Source organism: Centropristis striata, chromosome 14 (assembly GCF_030273125.1).
Source record: "Centropristis striata isolate RG_2023a ecotype Rhode Island chromosome 14, C.striata_1.0, whole genome shotgun sequence".
Lineage (NCBI taxonomy): Eukaryota > Metazoa > Chordata > Actinopteri > Perciformes > Serranidae > Centropristis > Centropristis striata.
In genome coordinates, this window is record NC_081530.1 from 508,593 (window position 1) to 530,975 (window position 22,383).

The 22,383-nt window shown below is 41.0% G+C and overlaps 1 long non-coding RNA gene across 1 annotated transcript in view; it reads left to right on the forward strand.

The window, feature by feature from the left end:
* Window positions 1–22,383, forward strand: part of LOC131985305 (uncharacterized) — a 41,078-nt gene that overhangs the window by 7,411 nt on the left and 11,284 nt on the right. Inside the window, exon 2 of the long non-coding RNA XR_009395622.1 lies at window positions 2,306–2,371. This is a non-coding gene — a long non-coding RNA (uncharacterized LOC131985305). The remainder of the gene's footprint in view (window positions 1–2,305; window positions 2,372–22,383) is intronic.

The following is a 22,383-nucleotide window of genomic DNA, read 5'->3' on the forward strand; positions in this document are numbered from 1 at the left end:
CTCAGTTGTATGTGTGCATGCTGGTGATGAAGATTTATGTATAGATGTAAATACAGTCAGGTCCTGCAGACTCCTGCAGCTCGCTGGCACCGTTCTCATGTCGTTCAAGCTGTAATTACGTTTGCCCCGTTTCCCCAATCACTTCGCTTGATTCTCAGGACCACAGCAGCTCAAAGTCCAATAAACTCCGGCAGCACTTTATGATGAATGGGTTTGTTTTCCATCCAGATACAGTATTCTTCAGTAGTTCTGTCCTCTGCCCCCGTCGTTGCTGAATAAAGAAATGCCTGCATGTGCATTTCAAAGGCATCATAAAAGGAAGCGTCAGTCTGGGATGAAAGCTTCACTGTTGACTGAAACATCCAGCACCATGCTTTCCCTACCCGATGATGACATATGTTCTAATCATTGGGTCATGTCACATCTGATGCTCTCACTAACATCAAAAGTCCCACGTTGAGATGCAGAAATTCTCAAAGAAGCAGAGGAAGGAGAAGGGGAACGACTTCCTGGATGGGTTATCTCAGGGAGGAGAAGGAAACGTTTGACACTTCCCTTCTGTGCTCTCCCATTTCTGAAGGCCTTCGGGATAAAGAGGACCGTGGAGCTGCTCTCTAGTCTGATTAGGGGACATCCACTGGGAATTAAGGAATGCAGAAATTGATTTTATTTTTATATTTATTTGCATGGGAGAGTCATAAGGGAGTCACGGCAGAGTGTGAGGAGCCTAGGTCTTGTGCTAGTACAACTCATTTTTTTCACTATATTAATAGATTGCCATGCACTGAGCAATCTGACCTAGTTAAAGCCCCTTGAAAGGCTTTGTTACTGTACGCTGTGCTGAGTGTGTTGGCCATTGATTGAATGAACAAATACTATAAAATCCACAGATTTCTGTTGACGGGAATACAGCACTTTGTTCTGTGTGTCAGACAGGCTATTATCGTAAGCGGTTTGTTATTTAATAATTGTGGTAATTAAGAGTAAAACACATGTTAAAGCAGGATTCGTATTAGGGCAGAGCTAGCTTATGATTGACAGGTCACTACCACAACGCGCTGTGTATTTTTGTCTTTGAACTACCCGTTTCCACTGTGTTTTCACTTTGTCAAAGTATATTGAAACATTTTAGTTGCTTGTAAATGTCTTGGTTGCACTAGACCAGCGGTCGTCAGCCTTTACTAACAAAAGAGCCTTTTTTGGACAAAAAAGAGAAAAAAAATTCCGAATGGAGCTGCAAAACTTAATTGGAGCCTTACAATGAAGATAAAACAGCCTACTAAGTCTAAATTAGCCTACCAACATTACTAAAAAGTCATAATGAGCATTTATTTATATGATTTTTAAGAATTGTCATAAACCTGGCTCTAGGTCAGAGACACAAAATGCCAATAAGTTAGGTGATTTATTGCCAAAAAAAATATATATATATATAAAGTAAACTAAATACAAGTATGAGGTGTGGAAATCAGTATGATCAGTAGTGTGCATGTGGATGTGTGTAAATGTGTAAATGTGGTGGTGTGATGCACAAACAAACAGCAAACAAAGCTACAACAAAATAGTTACAGAGAGAGAGAGAGAGCTCCAGGAAGCTGGGCCTTTATTTCCTGAGGAGCACCAGGCCCAGGTGCTCCTGATCAGGCTGCATCAGCTGGAACCTTAGACAGTAATGCAGGTTAGAGACACACACACACACACACACACACACACACACACACACAGCTAGCAGAGGCGTTTTAAAATAAAATTTAAAAAAAGAGTTTTAAAATTAAGAGGCTGGACACCGAAGAAATATCTCTAAACTAGACTTGAAACTGGCGCCAGAGACTTTTTATAATTTCAGTTGACTAAAAGGTAAAGCACTTTTTTAATGTCGTATATAAGACACACATTTTTAAAATTGAAGAATACAAATTGCTTTGGTCTCCACACCAATGATAAATAAAATGTAAAAACTGAAATGTAAAGAAGTAACCGTTTCATTTGGTATGATGCTGTTGTCACAGCCACAGGGAGCCGCTGCAGATGGTCTGATGAGCCTCATGTGGCCCTCGAGCCGCAGGTTGACCACCCCTGCACTCCACTCTCCAAGCTGTCCCTCGCCCCTTGCCAAGCAAGCTAGCTAGCAATAGCATTAGCTAATGATGTTGCATCATGCACTGGTTGCAAAAAACATTGTGGTGAAAGCAAAAATGCTAAACTTGGGTCTGCAAAACTGGATTCCAGTTCCCGTTTTATTTTTATTTTTTTGTTATTCAAATGAATTCTGCTTATATCTTGTAATGTGTTTTCTCCCCCACAGAACCCAAAGGCAGAGCCAACGAGTTAAAATACATGCAGAGTTCACCATCATGTGTCTTCTGGACAGGTAGGCACAATTTCCATAAGCTGCTATTTATTATTCAGAATATGAAGCTAACCAACCACTGTTTACCTTTGGAGTCCTTAGCCTGAATAATACAAAGCCCAGTTGGATCATAATGTATTTTCATTACATACAGCAGTCTATGCTATGCTATGCTCTTGTCGCAGCATGCAGACACCTAGGTCATCTGTCTTAGTTAGTTATTTATGTCTGTGGATATAAAATGTACCCAGATACTGAATGCACAGATATAGAGCTTATGGTTGCTACAATGTGGAAAAAAATGGGATTGCAGTAAGAATGCAAATGTACACTTGCACTGACCCCTTTAACCAGATCCAGATGGTGACAATACAGATTTAGGCAGATATACTTTTAACCCATAAGAACCCAGAGCCAGTAATCCTTAAAAAGGAAAATTATGGGGGATATACCACAGACCAAGTGAACCTTATGATATTTCCTATTTTTAAATGAATAAACTAGACACCTTTTCTGCTTACAGAAACACAAATTTGCCCTTTTTTTTTTTGCATCTCCACAACATATATCAAAATTGTGACATTAATAGTGTTGTTGAACAATAAATTATTTTTTTGTTTTTTTTCAGGAACAAAATAATATTAAATCAATAATAAATAAAAACAAATAACCATCTGCCTTTTTTGTTTTCATCTCCATAACATATACCAAAATTGTGACTTCAATAGTGCTGTTAGACAACAAATTCCATTTCAGATTTGTTTTTAAGTAACAAAATAATAATAAATCGATAATAAATAAATATAAATAACACTGCCTCATTGGACGGCTTCTCAACAAGCTACTGCAGCTATAGAACACAAAAAAAACACTTGAGAAAACATACATGAACATTACTAGAACATTTAAAATGTTTGTGACACCGTGTCACCATAGGTTCTTATGGGTTAAGATGAATGGTATTTTCCATTTATAGCTCAACAGCTGGCTAGCCAAGTTACATCCCTGCAGAGCCCCTGCTAGCTAACAAATGGACATGGCAGCAATATGTGCTCATTCTGCTTTTGCAAAGTAAATGTAATTTCATGTAAATGTTCCTTTGTTTTTCCTTCCTGCCATTGACTTTAGAGCAGATCTACTGGGTGTGATGGATGACTGAATGAGTGGAATAGTAGGGAACAGCCACCTGTTAAAGCCAGAGCCAGCGAGCACTGCAGGCAAACGGACACACAGACACACACGGACACACAAACGCACACCATCTTGGCCACGGTGCACCTGATCACAGCCCACACATGGAGAAAACATACACATAGCAGCACTCGCCAAAAGGATCCCAGCATGTTGTGTGTGAGCAGCGGATGACTCAGGCAGGGAAAGAGGAAGTCAAAGCCTTTTAGCGAGCTGAGAGGAAAAACACTGGGCTGGTTCTTTGTTGTCGGCGGAGAGGAGTAAACTACGCTGTGGTCGCTCGCTGTCTTATACCTTTACACATTACAACAGCTGCTCAGTAGAGCACCGGCTCCTCTCAGCTGAATATTCACATCCTGCCATATGTTTCTGTTCAAGGTAGGGAATGTTGAAGTAAATATAGACGAGGAGCAGCTTCTCAAAGACCTTTTTCTTTACTTTCTTTTTGACTTCTTCTTCCCCCCAGCTAACCCTCACATCCAGTCTCTGATGTGAGCTGGTAATAACTCTCTGCTCCCTCTTCAACCTTTTCACCTCTCATGAGGTTCAGTGCTGTGGCACCGTGTGCTCCATGTGACCTCTTGACCTTTTCCTGTGACTTGCATGCACACACACACACACACACAGTAAGCAGCCATCCTGGTGCACGCACTAATTCATGTGCATCAGTGTGTGCTTGTCATGCCCTATTATGGGGACTGTTTCAGACATGGTGGCATAAGGCTGAAGCTCCTTCAGGGACATGATGTTCAATGTGGACACACACATAAACACACATAGGACTCTTTTGGGGACATTACATACAACCTATCTAAAGAAAAAAAAAAGTTGCCTAACCTGAATCAAGTGATTTTTTTTGCCTCAGAGGTTTATTTTGAAAAGCAATAATGCATGTAATGTGTGAAAAATTATGCTCAAGGGTTTGTTGTGCATCCAAATCTGATGGCAAGTTTTTGAAAGCAAATCACATTGTAGATTTTTCTATATTATTCCAAAGGTCATGGTGTATTAATGTTCTATTCTGGAGATTTTTGACATTTTTTAATAATTCTTGAATTTAAAAAAAGCTTAATTCAGCATGAAATGTGCTTAAACATCTTATTGGACATAGTTGAAAATGGAAATTGACCTCAAAAAGCCAAAAATAAATGTTGTGAACCCTTATACACCTTTAAAGATTTACTTAATTGATTAATTAAGTCATTTTTATTAGAGATTTATGACCAGAAGAAGTTGACATGCCAGTGCTGAGCTGCTGTACTTTCAGATGATGTTCACCACTTCTATGTGACATTTAGTGTTGACCTGCTATCTCCCCCTAAAAATCCACTGTCCCTCTAACCCCCAATTTTCACTGTAGAAGGAAAATATTATCAACCACTGACCCAAAAAACAAAGATCAGGGACATAGCGTTGGTCCCCAATTGGTCAAGCCATCCCCATTTAACTGGTCTTTAGTCTGAAGTGTCCCTAAAGGTAGCTTAAGTCAGGAACAAATACACACACACACACACACACACACACACACAACCCTGGTGTGGACTTTCTTGCATGGCTGCGTTTGTCCCTGAGGGAGTGAGCTCTTCATGTCATGGGCCACAGTGAACACTGTTTCTAACAAACATCAGGATTTATTTGTAGATACAGGACGTTGGGCTCAATTTTCAAACCAGTGTGTGAAAACATATTAATACGTTCAATTACCAAAATCAAAACATGTTTTCATAAATTGTTCCCAGCTAATCCGCATTATGGTGTGATCACAGTCTGGGCTGTGTGACCATTTGCAGTATGTGTTTGTGTGTGTGTGTCTGTAGCAACAACTCCTAGGTGTAATTTAGCTTTTAGAACATGAGAAAAACGTGATTATATGATCAGGATGCGAGAAAAACAAACACCTGATTCACTGAAGACAGTTACACTCTGGGCAACAACTCAGAATATACTTTTTTATCCTCGGCTCCAATGCAATGCTTGGAAAGAGCCCAACATTTTTGATTTTCATTTATTTGTTGAGGAACAACATGTTGCTCTCTTGGAACATGAGGAAATGGTGCATGCGTGGGTGTGTTTGCTTGATGTTTGTTTTCACTTTATGAATGATTTAACTTTACTTTTTCTTATTGATTCACACAGAGTCTCCCAAAGTCCCTGGCCCAGTAGGTGCGTCTAGACATTTACATATCATTAAGATAAAAAGTATTAACTCACATGTTTTATTTAGATGTTTTTTTTTTATACCTGAAGTACTGAACAGAGGAAATTTAATTATATTGCATTGTTACCATGGTGACAGCAAACCAGTTGATTTATCTCCTGCTGATTTGTTGCCAGTGAGTTCAGTTGTGAGTCGCTCTGGGAAATGGAGTCTGCAGGTAGTGAATTACAGCGCTGGTAGAGGCACTTCCCGGCCAATAATAACTTAAATTCAAACACACATAATGAGACTGACTTTATTTAGGCAACTGGAGTGGAACAGTCATGGTAAATAAATAAAAGAAAAAGTAGAAGAAAGTGCAGAGGCCCGCTCAAAGTAGGGTACATTCATCACCAGCGTCTGACCCAATACTGTTCATCAAGCAGACCTGAAAAAGGACTTAGGACTAATAACCTGGTGTCACACGGCAAAGATTTAAAGGGACCTTTGAGCCAACTTGTGGGAAACTATTATGCAAATTCTGCACATTATCTCGCCTTTCCTGTCTTCTCCATCACCAAAAACTGTCACTAATGCGCTCCGCCTGCTGTGTGGGCTACATACAGACAGGAAAGAGACAAACAAATGCAAGCAAACAGGCAGACATGAGTAAGTTCATGTTTTTTCTCTCGATCTGTCTCTTTCTCTTTTTTCTATTTGTCTTACCGGGTCTTTCATCCTCACACATAGAGACACTTTGTCAGAATGATGTATACTCATGCAAACGCACGGCGTAAACAAAAAGACAGAGTGCAAACAGAAAGGAAAGTGAAAGGCGTTCTTTTGGCTCTTTATGCAACTGCATCGCTGTGGATGGATATGTGCATGTGAGCCCATAAGCGCCCCCGTAAAGCCACATCATGGAGGAACAAATAATCATACAGCGGTGAGTAATCAGGTCTTTATGCAGTCCTAATTACACTCTGCATCTGGCATTTAGTCACCCTTGAGTAGCCAACCACACCAGCATAAAGCTCCTTGGTGTCACATCTCGCCAATAACAAGGGTGGCAGCAGACAGAGGAGAGGCCAGCATTTAGAGGAAGAATATGAAGAAGAAGCCCACTATGGAGACAGGCAGATCATGAGACAGTGGGCCCAGGCCAGACACACTTTACAGTTCTTTAGCCTCTTGTGGAGTTTTTTTTTTGTCGTCATTGCAAAGCTCTGTGGTTTTGGTGTCTTTGTTCTTGTTTTGTGTTAGTTTGTTTGTTTCTAATAGTCTTGTTGTTTTTGTTGTAATTTTTTTTCTTTATGGTCAATTTGAGTGTCTTTGAAGTTGCTTTGTGCCTCATTGCAGTAGTTCCATGTCTCTTTGTAGTCATGTTGTGTCCCTTTGCAGCAATGTTGCATCTCTTTGTACTTTTTTGTCTCTTTGAAGCCTTTTTGTGTCACTTTTTTGTTATTTTATGTCTCTTTGAAGCTGCTTTGCATCCCTTTGTAGTTGTTTTTGTCTCTTTGTGGTAACTTTGTCTCTTCACAGCTGTTTAGCATCTCTGTACATTTTTGTGTATTTGTAGCCTTTTTGTGTCACTTTCTAGTCATTTTATGTCTCTTTGCAGCTGTTTTGCAGGTCTTTGCAGTTGTTTTTCTCTGCAGTCTTTTTTGTGTGTCTTTATGGTAATTTATTTCTCTTTGAAGTCATTTTGTGTCTCCTTGTAGTGTCTCTTTGCAGCTATTTGGCATCTCTTTGTAGTTGATTTTGTCTCCTTGTGGTAATTGTGTATCTTTTTTTCCATTGCTTTGTTTTTCTATGGAGTTGCTTTGGTCTGCTTGTAGTCTTTATGTGTAACTGTATGTGTCATGTTGCAGCCCTTCCTGGTTGGACTTATGGTTATTTGAAGGTAAAGATATGAGGGGGGCCTGACACTTGTTCCTGTTACGCCCATTCACTAATCCATCCATGCATGGGGTCTGAATTTTTTCTGCTCTCTAGCAAAAAATGATAATATATCTGTATCAGGTTGAAAAGGTTAACGGTGCATGGTCATGACTCAACAATTCATTTGCATGTGCTAAAATTTGCCTTCAAAGCTAACTTCCCAGCCTCCACTATGTAAAACGGATCAAACCAATCCCTGTCTGGCAGCCACCTACTCATACCTTCAACTCCTCAGAGTGGAGCGTGTGAACAAAGGGTGCTGCAAGACATTTCAAATAATCAGTCTAAAGAGCCCTATTCTATAAGAAATGACAAAGCAGCAGTGTTATGCATCGTGATCACTTTCTGTTTGAATGAAGACTTTTTGTTCTCTGATTAGCTGGCTTGCTCGTCTCTGTTGTGACTTCATTGCTTGTTACAGGTCAGTGAAGTGCAAGCAGACAGCAGGAGTGGGAGGCTGCAGCCCTGCCAGAGGCTTGGGAGGCTTGGTGCTGGTGGGAGAGTCACAGTCTTGTCAGTGTTGTTGCATTTGGTGGCGATCACTGGTAAAAGGTCAGGAGGTCGTACATCACAGAAAGCCAAGCTGTCAAGTCATTCTTTGTCCCATTTAGTGTAAAACTTTGCCCTTTTCCCTAAAGATGTGAAATCTTTTTCTTAAAAATAAGTTATGTGTTGAGAGCTTTACAAACTTCTTAAACTTCTACTCTTTCTTAAGAAAACATCTTGAAACAAACTGGTTTGCGCTGATAGCAAGTGCAGTTATATCACCCCATTGGCAATTTTTCAAATCTATAACAAAGCCTCAACAAGGTGTAGAATTTAAACTTCAATAGTTGCAGTTTTTTATGACAGCTATTCCCAAAAATAACCCCTCAGGTGGCAAATTCAGGTCAATCCTTCAGTCATATAGCACGATGATACCTCCTGCTTACTCTGCCGTCAGATAGGTTATTGATGGATGGATTGCTCAGCTGATTCAACTACAAAGAGACAGAACACCGAAGGGCCCCACCATAATCCACCACTGCAGGTGAAGTCAGACTTCATAAAACAGACAGATTTGGGTTGAAAAAAACATTAGATATGGCCTGACTGGTGGCTAGACCACAATCACAGACTTGTAAACTGGAACTAATAAACTTTGGGCAGCAGAAAGAGAAGCTGTTTGGTTATTTTAACAAGAGCGAGGACATCTGACATGAACCCTCACTGCCATGATGACAGTTGCAGAGACAAGGGAGCAGGAGCTACACTCCCGGAGTGAATTACAGTGAATTATTTGACAGGAAAATTAATACAAGATATGACTGCCAGGCATTTCTAATACAGAGAAGCTTGCACAGATTCGAGTGAGATTTCCTGCTAGATTTGGCCCAATTTAAGGTGTTTGACTCAGTGCATTAATTCAGCTGTGCCTCAGACACTGACGCCTGTTTCATCATCTTGAGTCATATCCTAAACACACTGACACATCTACTTACGCTCCTGGGTGGGAGTGGAGGAGGACGTGGCAATGAGATGGTTGCACATAAATCACAAAGGCTGTGACAGGATTGGACAGGCACAGTCAAACCCAAAAGGACACTGTAAAACAAGACAAGGACTCTACTCCACCTGCTGTATCAGTTTCAGTTTAGCTTTTCAATGGCAGCAGGGAGGACTGGCCTTCTGGAGAGGTGGGAGTCAGCTGACCAGTTGGTCATCCTGAACGTCTTCTTTGTGTGTGTGTTGTAGATTGACTCTCCTCCATTTACTTTATTTCTTACATTCTAGCTGAACTGACGATAGCCGTGTTTCCACTGAGTACTTTCTGAGTACTTTTTGGAAAGCGGCTGAGCATTTTGGCTACGGCCACTAGATAGTTCCTTTTGGCCTCTGTTTCCATACAGGTACTTTTGTAGCAGCTAACCAACGGAGTTAATGTGACAATAGACCGACGCAGCAATCAGTGTTGCCAACTTAGCGACTTTGTTGCTAAATTTAGCAACTATTCAGACCCCTCTAGCGACTCTTTTTCTGTCCCAAATCACTCACAAGCGGCCCAGTCCTCCTGCAGCAGAGGACCTTCCAGTCCTTCCAGCTGCAGTCAGAGCAGGAGATGTTAACCCCTCAGCGTCCAGTCTGCAAATGAATCACCATATCCAATCAGCGTCCACTAGTGAGTAGCGGCTCAGTAGCAGCTCAAAAAAGTACCTACCCAAGGCAGGTACTTCCTGAGCCACTAGCTGGTGAAGTTGCCACACTGATGGCGGCTCACTAGAGGTAACAGTACCTAATGGAAACGTACCTATGACCAATTGAACCTGCATTCAAAAGCATTAATGTGAACGAATTGTTAAAATAAACAAGTTGCTAAATATCTGATTTCTGATATCTAATTTGCTATCACAGCGAGATGTTTATTCTAATGGCTGGTGTATCGGTTAGCACTCTCGCCTCAAAGCAAGGGGGATGCCGGGGGAGTCTGCATGTCAGCATGGGTTCACTCCATATCCTCCAGCTTCCTCCCACACTCCACAAACATGCACCTTAGATTTAGCACCCTGTGATAGTCTGGCCACCTACAGGGTGTACCTCACCTCTCACCCAATCCCAGGCAGCCCCCTGCAACCCCAGTTCAGATATAAGTGGTTAAGGATAATGAATGAATTAATGTTTATTATATATTAGTGTCTGTTGATCATGGTGGCAACATGATTGTGTTACGGCAGACAGTTTGAATAACATGTGACTGCACCTGTACTTGTTCAATCTTCAGGTGCTATTTTTGCTGCTCTTCAGTCACTTTTTCATGAATGCATTTCCTTTTGCTCTCTCCAGCAGCATCCACCTGTGAGCATTGTCCCTGTGGGAGATGTGCACTTCTTCTTGTGCTCAAATTTCCTGTCCAGTACGCTCACACAGCGTTACAAGATCCACAGCTATGATACTAGAAATGAACCCGTTCTGCTTGCTTTTAATAAATGTATTTTATAATGGGCAGACTAGCATAAATAGCCAATAAATAAGTAAGAAGTCTATATTACCTTGTTTTCCAGATGACAGTCATCATAATTGCATACCCGTGGTATTAGTGCCATATGCATCACCATGGATACAACTAAAGGTGAGCAGATACAAACAAAGTGAAAAGCATAAATAATTCTCAAAAGACATTGGGGATAATCCAGCAGCAGCATCTTGAACTTCTAATGACTCCCCATTCTCACCTTGCTTTATGCAGAGCTTCAGTCGCTTCTGGTGTTTGTGTAAGTTTAAGTTTGAAGTATCATCAATAGAGAAAAAGGTATTGGTTTTTAGCCTGTTTTTGGAGACATCAATGCAATTTCTTCTGTGTTCGCAGCAGGGAGCACAGCTTCGCTACCTGCAGTTCTCTTATTTATCGCTGTGATGGTTAAAAGAGCGGCTTGTGTTTGGAGGGTATTTGGTAGTTTATGTGTTGGAATAAAGTAAGATACAAAGAATTGGAGGCTGTTTGTCTTTGTCGTGAGTGTAAGTCAAAGCACATTGAAGTTACATAAATAAGACCTTGTTTGTCTTGTTTTTTGTCAGGAATCCTCCAGAACACATAGATCATAAAACTAGTATATGCTGATGCCTCCTAGGCCACTTGGTCACGGCCCTTGGCATGTGATACAGACGCAAATGGTTTTGGATTCATCAGGGACCATGTGTTACACTCCACTAGTTACATTCATATTGGCTTTTACATGTTCACAGGAAATGGTTAATTTTAGGCGATGGAACCACTTGACTAAGGTTAGGGTAAAAGAACAGGGTTGGGCTTTAAAATAACGACTTCTGCGGTGACCTGGTGACAGTCCTGGTAGAGCGCATACCACAGAGGCCCAGTCCTCGTAAGTCCTCGTAAGTCCTCGTAAGCAGGCGGCCCGGGTTCAAGTCTTCCTCTGTCTCCCCCTTTCACTCTCAATATTTCTACTGTCAATAAAGCTACAACATGCCCAAAAATATAAATAAAAAAAATAAAAAATAAATAACGACTTCTGTACTTAACTTCTGGATGCAGATATGCAAACTGACTCCAAATAACACTTTGTTTTACACACACTGCATGAACAGGTCTTCTATTATTTTTAGTTTTTTTTACCCATCCACTTTTGCTCCCCCCCACCCCGAACAGACCTTTGCGCTCTTTATAATAAGTCTATTACTCTAAGCTTCTAATACTGCTGCAGATGGGTTGACATGGAAGCCACTGGGAAGCCTGGTGCATCTCATCCAGATGCTAAAGGCTAACTGTGTGTCTGTATCACACTGATGTCTATGAAAAAGCATCAGGATCTGACCAGTTGGGAGTGAACCAGGCTGGACCAACCGGATCCTCCACACTGAGCTTCACAATGACAAAGGTTGTGGATGACATCATGGAGACTATAGGGTTCAATCTAAGCACTCTCATTAACACTACCTTCCCAGCACAAAGATGGAGGCCAGCTGGAAACACGTTGGATTCAGCATTTAGCAGCTACAGACGCATATATTTCCCTCCGGGGTTGGACAGAGCTAACAGGAAAGTGAATACTGGACTTATATTTGCTATGTGTGCAGAGACATGTCTCCAAATGAATGCTAATGTTGCTCTGTGTCTCCCGGGTGTGTAAATATGCAACTATTTGCTAACTTGTTCACCATATCAACTTAATAATGTGTTATTACTGTTGAGTTTGCAGCTTGTTACACTTCCCTAATGGCAGAAGAATCAGTTATTGCAGGCTTAAAAAAACCATAAAGCCATTCTACTCAAATACCAGTGGAGCCTTTAAGGGATTTGACCTTATTAAACGGGGCTTGCTCAGGTCAAGCAGTAATAATGCATAGATTACAGGATCAATAAGTAGCACCTTAGACTGAGGTTAGACTAATGTAAGTGCAAACAAAAAGAGGAAGGTATGGGTATGTGGGATGCCTGTGAATGCATATAGCTTTAGCTGTGACATGTAACTAAACATAGAACTGGGTTGAGGGCTGCTCAGAGGACCAAGTGAGAGTTTTTTATAACACTGCTGCAACTGGAGATGCAGCTAGGTTAGCTTGTGGCAAGGTCTAATGAAATTAGAGCTAGTTGTCAAACTGGGGCTGACATTGCAAGCTGCTGCCATTAAGGCTGTTTTGCTGGAGAATGGGTTTTTTGCTTGTGGCTAGGGTGATTGACATATGTATCAGCCAGCATAATTCTCAGGCCCAGAGATAATAAGACTAATATTGCAACATGTGCGTGCTATTATTAGCCGTGCCAAGCGGTTTGGGAACAATACTGATATGGAAATGTGTGCAATGGGTGAATGTTGAGCACAACTGGCCATGACTAAGCTTCATGACTCTGCTGGCCTGATGGAGAGGCTGGGCTGGCTAGGCTAGTGCGGCCATGGAAGTGTAAGTATGGGCATCTATTATTCAAGACATAATTATGCAGTGGGCCGCTTTGTCAGCCAGTCAATCAGAACCCAGCTTTTCATTAGGCTGCCTGTCATTGCGCTGCGCTGGAGGCATGCCTTTCACACACACAATATTTGCGCGTGACACACACCCACACACACACACACACACACACACATATATATGCCAGTGAGCACAAATGGACGCATAGGCACACACGCCAGTCTCCGTGCCAATATATCATTACAAAAACAAGAGGAAGCTTCAAGAAAAAAAAGTAGCGGGATGACTATTGCTCCCTCCTCTCATTTTCCGACTCTTTCGTCCAATAGGCCCCCACTGAGACTCAATTTAAATGTCAAATGAGACTGATTGGATTATGGCAGAGTGAAATCTGAGAAAGGCAGAGTGAGTGTTGGAGGGAGAAAAGGAGGCGAGAGGGGATAAAGATATTAAGGAGGTGCTGATAGAGGGCAAAGGGGAGTGAAAGAGGGCAAAGAGGTGAGGGCCCTTAGTTACAGAGAAACCTGACACCTCTAGAGTCTATATTACACTAGATTTTTTAATGGTTTAGTGTAGAACTGGAAGCATTTTGTAGGATATACCATTCAGAATAGACTCTCCCAGTCAAGCACATTAGCTGGATGAAGAATGAAGTTAATCACATCAGGATTCCACAGCACGTTGTTGTTTTGTCCCATAAAACTGCATTAATATCTATTATCGGCGCTGATATGGTTACTTGGTCCCTGACAGATATGCAACACAGCTCAGTTTCTCTAATTTTACTTTTCGCACTTGCAAAAACCCTTCACCGGGCCTCCCGGTGGCACTCGTTGTAGAGCACATACCACAGAGGCAAAGTTCTCGTTCTCGCTCCTGTTTGGAGCCCTTTCCCTTCCCCTCTGTCTCCCACTTCCACTCTGAATCTCTCAACTCTCAATAAAGCTGCCCAAAAGACATTGAAAAAGAAACATTGATCAAAACACATCAAAATCTTCTTCTCTAGTCTTGCTGAAATCAACGACATGATCAACGCGGTCAGTCAATTTTAAAAGAGGCTGAAAGGCAGGGCTTCACTTCCCTCTCTGGTTGAGAGTTTTAAGGTGAAAAAGCTTGAAACTCTTTCATAACCCCAAGAAACAACCCATAGGTTGTTTCTAATGTGACATATTATGACCCATAAGTGGTGTCTTCTGGTCGCTTTAGTAACCATGATGATTGAAGAAAAGGAAGGAGTCAACAAACACAGAACTTGCATATTTGAGTTAACTTACTTAATGTAACTCATGTTACATTTGTACATACTTGTATATGTTACTTAAGTGACATAACAGACTCCTTAATCTAACCCAAACCATCATATGTTTCGTATCCGAACCAAGTTGGTTTGTTGTCTAAACCGAACGAAACTGCCACCCTTTCCCAACATTAACCACATGTTTAAACTGCAACTGTTGCATGTAGGTATGAGAACATGTTGAGAGCATGCTCTGTGGTTGGACACACTGGAGGAGCTGGTGGTGGAGAGATGACCTGTCAAGACGTTCGAGGCTATCTTGAAATACCGGATCATCTGCTACACAAAACCTTTATGCACCAAAGAAACATCAGTGGACGGCTGTATAATTCTTCAAGAGCTAACTGAATTTCCCCTCTGGGATAAGTCAAGTCATTTTGATTTGATTTTTTGATGTTGGACTCCTGACACCAGCAGGATTCTTATTCAGGAAATGCTCAATGGGTCCTCTTAGCAGTAAGGAAGAAACAATCTATGTAACAATCTATCTCTAGGTCTAAAGTCAATGGCACATTATTTTCCTGCTAATTAAAGGGGACATTTTTAATGTAGTAAGATATGATAGCTAGGCAAGTTCACTATGTAGGTACCCTCTGCTTGTTACACACAGGGAAAGCTCCTCCTCTTCCTCAGGGAAATAGGTTCTCAGTGCATGTGTTCATATGCAGTAAAGTGGAGCTGTTGACGGCAGACGATGGAGTCAGAGGGTCCACTCGGTTCAACAATTTGCCGCATCTGTCATTTACTGTAAATAGCATGGCATTAGATGCAGGAGCACCTGGCTTTTAAAAGGAACAGGACATGGCAGTTTGATTGGTTTGAACCATGTTACAATCAAAACACATCTATGATTAATTTAGAGACTAAAGACAACCGCTTGCCCCCCGTGTCTAACTTTACATCCAGTTCATTCAACGTTTATCTAGCAAACATCAAGCTGGACACAGATTGAATTTAATAGGGCTGCTAGTGTTATGTTAAGCTGCTGTTGACATAAAATAACTGCTTGGAAGACGACCAAACATACTAATGATGAATTAACCAATTAACCCAAAATAATCAGTGGAATTATCCACAATAAAATCATAATCATAATTTGCAGCCACAGTGTGCCTATCCAGTTTATATCCAGGCAGATAAATGTTGAACAGCAAAGCAATAAAAAGTTTCAGCTAAAATGTGACTTTCATTGTTTGTGCAAGTTTGAGAACAATTCATAGAGTATTACAGGCCATCAATATTTCACCACAACAAATCACTAAATCACAGCCACTTTATCTTCAGCTGTGTGTTGGATTTGTCTGGATTTCAACTGCTGTGTAATACAGTTTCCTCTGAATAAAACAATATATTGAATCTGATACATAAACCTAAAAATAAACACTGGGGTTTATGGTGTTGTATAAACCTTATTGGAATACATACTGTCCCCGGAGACACAAGGAAGAATGAACTGGCAAAGAAAGCAACAGCAGGCGATGGCCTCCTCCCGCCACTTTGTTCTCCATCTCTCTCTATTGAAAGGTGAAGGGAACATGGTACAACTGAAAGGGCAGAGAGGAGAAAAAGGCTGGCAGAAGGTCAGAGTCATGGTGAGAGGAGGACTAATGGAGAAAAAAGGGAAACACACAAAACCAAGATAGATTTGGCAAAAACAAAAAGATTTAATAATATGCAGAAAAGGAGATAGAAAACTGATAATCTCCCAAAGTTCTGACCAAACAACAAGTTCTCCGACATAAACTGGACAGGAGGTCGAGCGTCAGTACCACAAGTTACAGCATGTAGTTATGTATCGCAGTTCGCCTTTCATGGTACAGAAATACTATTACAGCTCGCGGTACAACATCGCTTTCTAAACATAGCACACACGTACGGTTGGAAAAAAGGTTGCAGTTTCTGTAGATTTATGTCGTAAAACCACTGACCTTAGGTTTAGGGCAAGAAACTCATGGCAAGGCATTATAAAAGACAGTTTAAACAGTAAATAAATGTATGGAAATGCCGGAAGGGAAGTAGTTACAAGGATCACATGACTGCTTCAAGTTACGTAAAAAAACGTAAATTACTTTCAAAAACGTGATTCATGTAACTTATGTAAACAACAGTTTACTTTTGTTTTTACATGGGGACACAAACCCCGCCCTCCTGAGTGAGAGTCCGCCATTTGTTGGACCCATCCACAGCCATGCTGCTAACCAGAAGTAGAATCCACCGATTTAAACTCCGCTGTCCATCACTGCTACGTCAGCAGGATGATGGCGGACGCATTGCAGCGGACGGTGAAAAACGGAGACATATCTTGTTTTCCACTGCCTGTACACGCAACCTAAATAAATGTTTTTGACAACAGGCTGGACCAAAGACAGTAGGATGAACTCGTTGTATTAGCAGCTTGATAGTAAAGGAGACCTCATAAATATGGATGTCTACATCTTGTCCATGCGTGTTTGGGCTCGTCTAAATGTTTGCTCTCCTTTTGACCGAGACGTCTCATTACCAGCTGTGATGGTGGTGAGGAAGAGGAGGAAGAGGAGGAAGAGGGGCTCCATGCTGTAGACCTTGGGATCAAAGCCATCAGTTCTCACTCCACTCCAGAGAGGAGCAGGAACAGTAATGATGTTGACTCAAGTCTGACTCAATGTGTACACTTCCTTGTCACTCTGCGTGCCTAGAGAGGAGGTTTTGCGTTTGTGGATGTTTCATTTTCGAGGAGGAGTGAGAATAATCAGCGCAGTGACAGGGTCGGGGCGCTACAGGGAGAGATACAGAACACCGAGGGCGACAGGAAAGGTTTGACTAATGTTGACTAATTGGCGACCGATATGTTTGGGAGCAAACAAAAGTAAAGAGGGCAGTTAGCTGTACTTACCTAGGGTCGAGTCAGTCACAGAGCAGCTCAGTTCCCCTGCGTCTCTTTTCCTAGAAGGAGAAAAAAATGCTTATTTGATTGTAAAAAGACAGATGTAATGCTGTTAATGGACTTCACTGTATATCTTTCATCGTAGCATTGTAGAGAGAGACCCCCCCCTGCCTCGGAAGAAGAGTAAATGAACAATGAATTATAGATCTTTGGCTTTTAAACAGTTATTCAAATTGTCGACAGATTTATTTAATCAGTGGAAGACAGAGCCAACAACACATGAGTTGGCTGCCTGCAGGTATGTGTGGATGCTAATCATGAGTGTATTTAGAAAAGGGGAGAAGCAGCTTCATTAGCCAAGATGTTTAACAAACAGAGCAGGAGGAGGAGGAGGAGGAGGAGGAGGAGGAGGAGGGGAGGCAGCGGGGCGAGGTGCGTGGAGAGAACGGGAGAAGAAAAGGAGGAGGTGAGCGTGGAGGAGTGACGAGAGGGAGGGAGGTTTCATTTCTTCACAGGTTTTGGTGACAGAATGTGAAGTTGTGTGAAAAGAGAGATTAGAGTGTAAAACCATTTTAAACAGATGATGATCTACCATGAGATGACAAACAAGGTATAGATTGAAAAAAAGGAAAGATGAAAAAAAAAAGCATTTAAAGTAATTAACCCTCTAAACCCAAAGCAGTTTAACAGCATTCATGCTCCTGTCACTGTTTTGTCACTGTGGCCTCTTATTTACTTATTTTAATATAAGTCCTGTGCTTCTATGGAAACAGCACAACCATGGCTAGAAGTGGAGAGAATTCAAATTACAGGAGCACAGTTATAATGCCATAAATAACAAATAAGAGGAATAATGTTTTCATTTATTTCCTAATGTATTTTACAAAAATGAAAAAAGACTTCTATATTGTGTCACCAGTACTGAAAAAAAACTGTTTACATTTTTACAACTTCTACTTCCAACCACTCTCGTCCTCTCCTCTCTGCTCTGTGTAAATAGCCTGCACTTCACTACATTTTTGTTCAATTTGGTTCCTTTTACTGGTGGAAGGACTCATCACACGTGATCCCTTCAAGGACAGTCAGAAAGTTGAGAACGATGTTAGAGCCCGGCCGATATGGGACTTTTCGGACAGATACTGATTTCAGAGGGAAAATGATTCATCAGCAGACGAACAAACGGCCCTGGACTTTTAAAAAAATGTAGGTCCACGATTACGCCCCTTACAAACACCTTCTGCTCATCTGTGCTCGTCTGTCTCTGCATGTAATAAATTATTATAATGTCGCCACTGTTGTTTTGACGTTAATTTTGCTAATTAGATTTTTTTTCTGATGAACCACAAAGGCCACAGACGGGGCAACATGGTCTCACAGAAATCCGTGAAATAGCCACGGATTTCGCTTAACTCAAAATCTGTGGAATAGCCACGGAATCGCTCAAATTTCCGTGAAACTGACACGGATTTTGCTACAATGCAAGTTAATGCCAGTCATATCCCGTGGCTATTCCAACATACAAAGTGATTATGTACATTCACTGAGTGAATATTTAGAAAATAAAACATATATTTCTCGCTAGAAATGTGATCAAAATCCATTTTTATGCAGAAACTAAGTCAAAATATTGATTTTTCACTAAAAATGAGAGAACTGTCCGCCATGTTTTTTGTTCTGACCGCTGGGACCTTGAAAGTCACGTGACTTGGAACAAACCAATAGGAACAAATATCCATGGAATAGCCACGGGATATGACTGGCATTAACTTGCATTGCAGCCAAATCCGTGTCAGTTTCACGGAAATTTGAGCGATTCCGTGGCTATTCCACAGATTTTGAGTTAAGCGAAATCCGTTTCTATTTCACGGATTTCTGTGAGACCAGGTTGGACGGGGTCTTTGGGACAATTGTTCTGGACTTCTGACAGGATTTCCTATTGGTCAGTCCCTCCCGTTTATCAGTATGGTGAGCAGTAAACGTTGTAGTAAATGTTTATCTTAATGTAGTTTAGCTGTGACATCGTCTGAATACGGGCTGTGTGTATTTCTCTATGGATTAAGTGATTTGACATTTTCACAGTTATTATATAGCACTTAGATCTGCTTTATGATACATTTAAAAAAATGGAAATGTTTCTTTTTACAATATGGGACCCTTTAACTTCTCATTACTTTGCAGCTGCATCTATCCCTCCAATTATGCCGTATGATTACTCTTAAAGTACAAGAACGGAGAGACTAGAATAAACTCAAAAAGACAACTTTTCAAAACATTGTCCTATAAAGTTGCAGGTTCATAGCACATTAACATTTCCCTGTTCAAACGTCTGGCAGACATGGAGCAACATTAGCATCCATTAAATGTAAGTCCAGTTATCATTTTCATTTTAGCATTGTTATGATCTCCATCAACTCCTGAGGGAAATGTCTCTGGAGCCAATAAATGCTCCGCTGTGTTCCCCAACTAGTCGCTAACTACGTCTGTGTGCCATTTAGCGAAGCATTTAGTGAGTTTATCAGGTTTTCTGCAGTGTGAGCCGCCTCACAAAGAGTGTTAATGGGCTGAAACGCCCTGCAGACCTGAGGGGAGCTGCAGAGTTGGGTGATAATTCTGTTCATCAGAACTCTATTCCATAACACATTGTCATCTGGTCAATTTTTAATATGTAAATATTCCTTAGTGCAGATTTAAGCCAGAATATTGTATCTGTTGCTGCAGTGTGAAAATACAGTGGGAAAAAGCATTATTAGTCTGGAGTTCATTCAGTTGATTTAGTATTATGCATAAACTACTTTACAATAAGTACTTTGACATTATAGGTTTTTAGTATTATTAGTATTAAAAGATGATCATCAGGTGATTTATCTATTTAAAAAAAGCAGTTTTTCAAGGATCAAAAATGATGCTTTGAACTGTTTGTACAATTCATATAAGCCATTAACCAAGGAGAAAAATACAGAAATGAAAAGCTCCTCTAATTTGCATAAAAGAATGATCAAAATCTGTAATCACCTGGCATCCAACAGTACCGGTCAACCCACGACGAGGCCTTGAAAGTCCTCATTTGAAAGAACTCGAAAGGACATCTCTCAGAATATCCGACCCAAATTACGAAGGCATTAAAAAAGATACTTTTATTCCGGTAATATGAAATGAAATGGCTTCAAATAGAGACTGCATATAGCTACTTTCCGGCACTGTAAAGCCACAAATAAAGAGACGAGAGGAAAAGATGTGTCTATCACTGGAAGAAATATGGCTCGTCTACCCTCACTGCAAAACCTGCCACCAACTGCCTTGTAGCTCATTAAAGTTATTATGTTGCCCTCACATATATTTCCCATCAATTTCTCTCCTCTACTCACTCAGGGAAATGTCAGCCGAATGTGTTGTTGCCCTTGGTTTTGGATTAAGACGGAGGATTTGGTTTGCCAAGAACCTCCAACTTGTCGGGAACAATCCCATTTTAAGACACAAAAGGTTTTGTTTTATGGATAATGTCACCTTCCATTTTCATGAAATGCTTTATAAAAATACTTGCCTGACTGCCGTTACATATTACGTGTTTGATGGTTTGGTCTGTCTGTGTTAAAACGTAGTAGCTGCTAGTATTGCTTTATTTTTTATTTGAAATGCAAAAATATTCATATCGAGGCTCCGAAGCGAGAGAAAAAAGCGATCAGTTGAACATGAATGAAAGAGAAACAGCAGTGAGTCAGCCGCGAGGACAAGGGCTGACTGCCTCTTCACCTGATAATGCTTTTGATCTGATGTGTCACAAGATGATGCATAGTTGACAATTACCTCTCTACTGCAGCACTCAGGGAAGAAAAAAAACCAGCACTCTGACTGTTTCCAGCCCACATATACGCTTAGACACACAAACTGGAGCCTCACCGGTCGGTGCAGAGACCACTGGACCAGCCTTTAACCTGTTGAGCACAAAGCTGATAAGATGGTTTCAGGCGCCGGGTCTCTTCTTTGTGTTTCCCAAAGCAAAATGTCAACAATACAAGGTGTTCTGGGGAGTGGCTCAAACTAAATACCTCCCTTCTATCAGCCCGTCTGGCCTGTGATCCCCTTTGATGCCACATTGTTCCATTAAAACTCTGAAAGGATCTGGGCTCCTTATCCTACATCAGTTCTGCTGCAGTAATGCAACAGCCAATGAAGAACAACAGCGTCTTGCCTAAGGCTGTATATGTGTATGTGTGCACATGCAATCTAGAGCATAACACCTACATGTCTTTGTGGACATAACCGTGTGTGTGTGTGTGTGTGTGTGTGTGTACCAGTGCAGGTAAGTGGCTGTTGACAGTCCTTGTGGCATTGTGCGGAGCGCCTTGAGTGACGTGCGGTATTAAAAGTGTCAGTATTGGGTGACATGACTGTGATAAGGAGCCAGTGAGAGTCATCCTCATTAAACATCAATCCTGCTTGGCTTACAGGCTTGTTGCCCTGGGCGACACCCTGCATGGCACAAAAGCTAATGCAAAGAGAGAAAAAAAGGAGAAAACATTCTTTCCTGCACTCAGAGCGTTAATGTTGATAGTGCAGGCAAAGCGGTTGCACTGGCGGTGGGGGCCATATTCTACACAAACAATACCAACTATAAATGCACAATAGAAAAGATTTAGATTTAAATGGGTAATCTCTTAAGTTTGTGTTTTTGTCCTATAAAGTCATGCAAGAATGATTAATATGTATGGTGATATGTCTGTTTGCTAAAATGTCACTCTACGAGACACTTACCGACCTGGAATAGACTCAAACTGACCACAAAGAAACATAAAACTACTACAAGGAGACCAAAACAACTACAAAGAGACTCGAAATGACCATGAAGGGGGCAAAAACAACCACAAAGAAACACAGAATCACTACAAAGATTAACAAATTAACTATAAAGAGACACACAATGACCACAAAAATACAAGACTATAAAGAGATATAAAATGATGATAGAGAAACAAAACAAAGACACAAAGAGACAACAAAGACTCACAAAATGACCACAAAGACAGACAAAACAACTACAAAGAGACAAAAGAGACTCAAAATGACCATGAAAAGGGGCAAAAACAACCAAAAGAGACACACAATGACCACAAAGGTAAACAAACAACTACAAAGAGATATAAAATGATGATAGAGAAACAAAACAAAGACACAAAGAGACAACAAAGATTCACAAAATGACCACA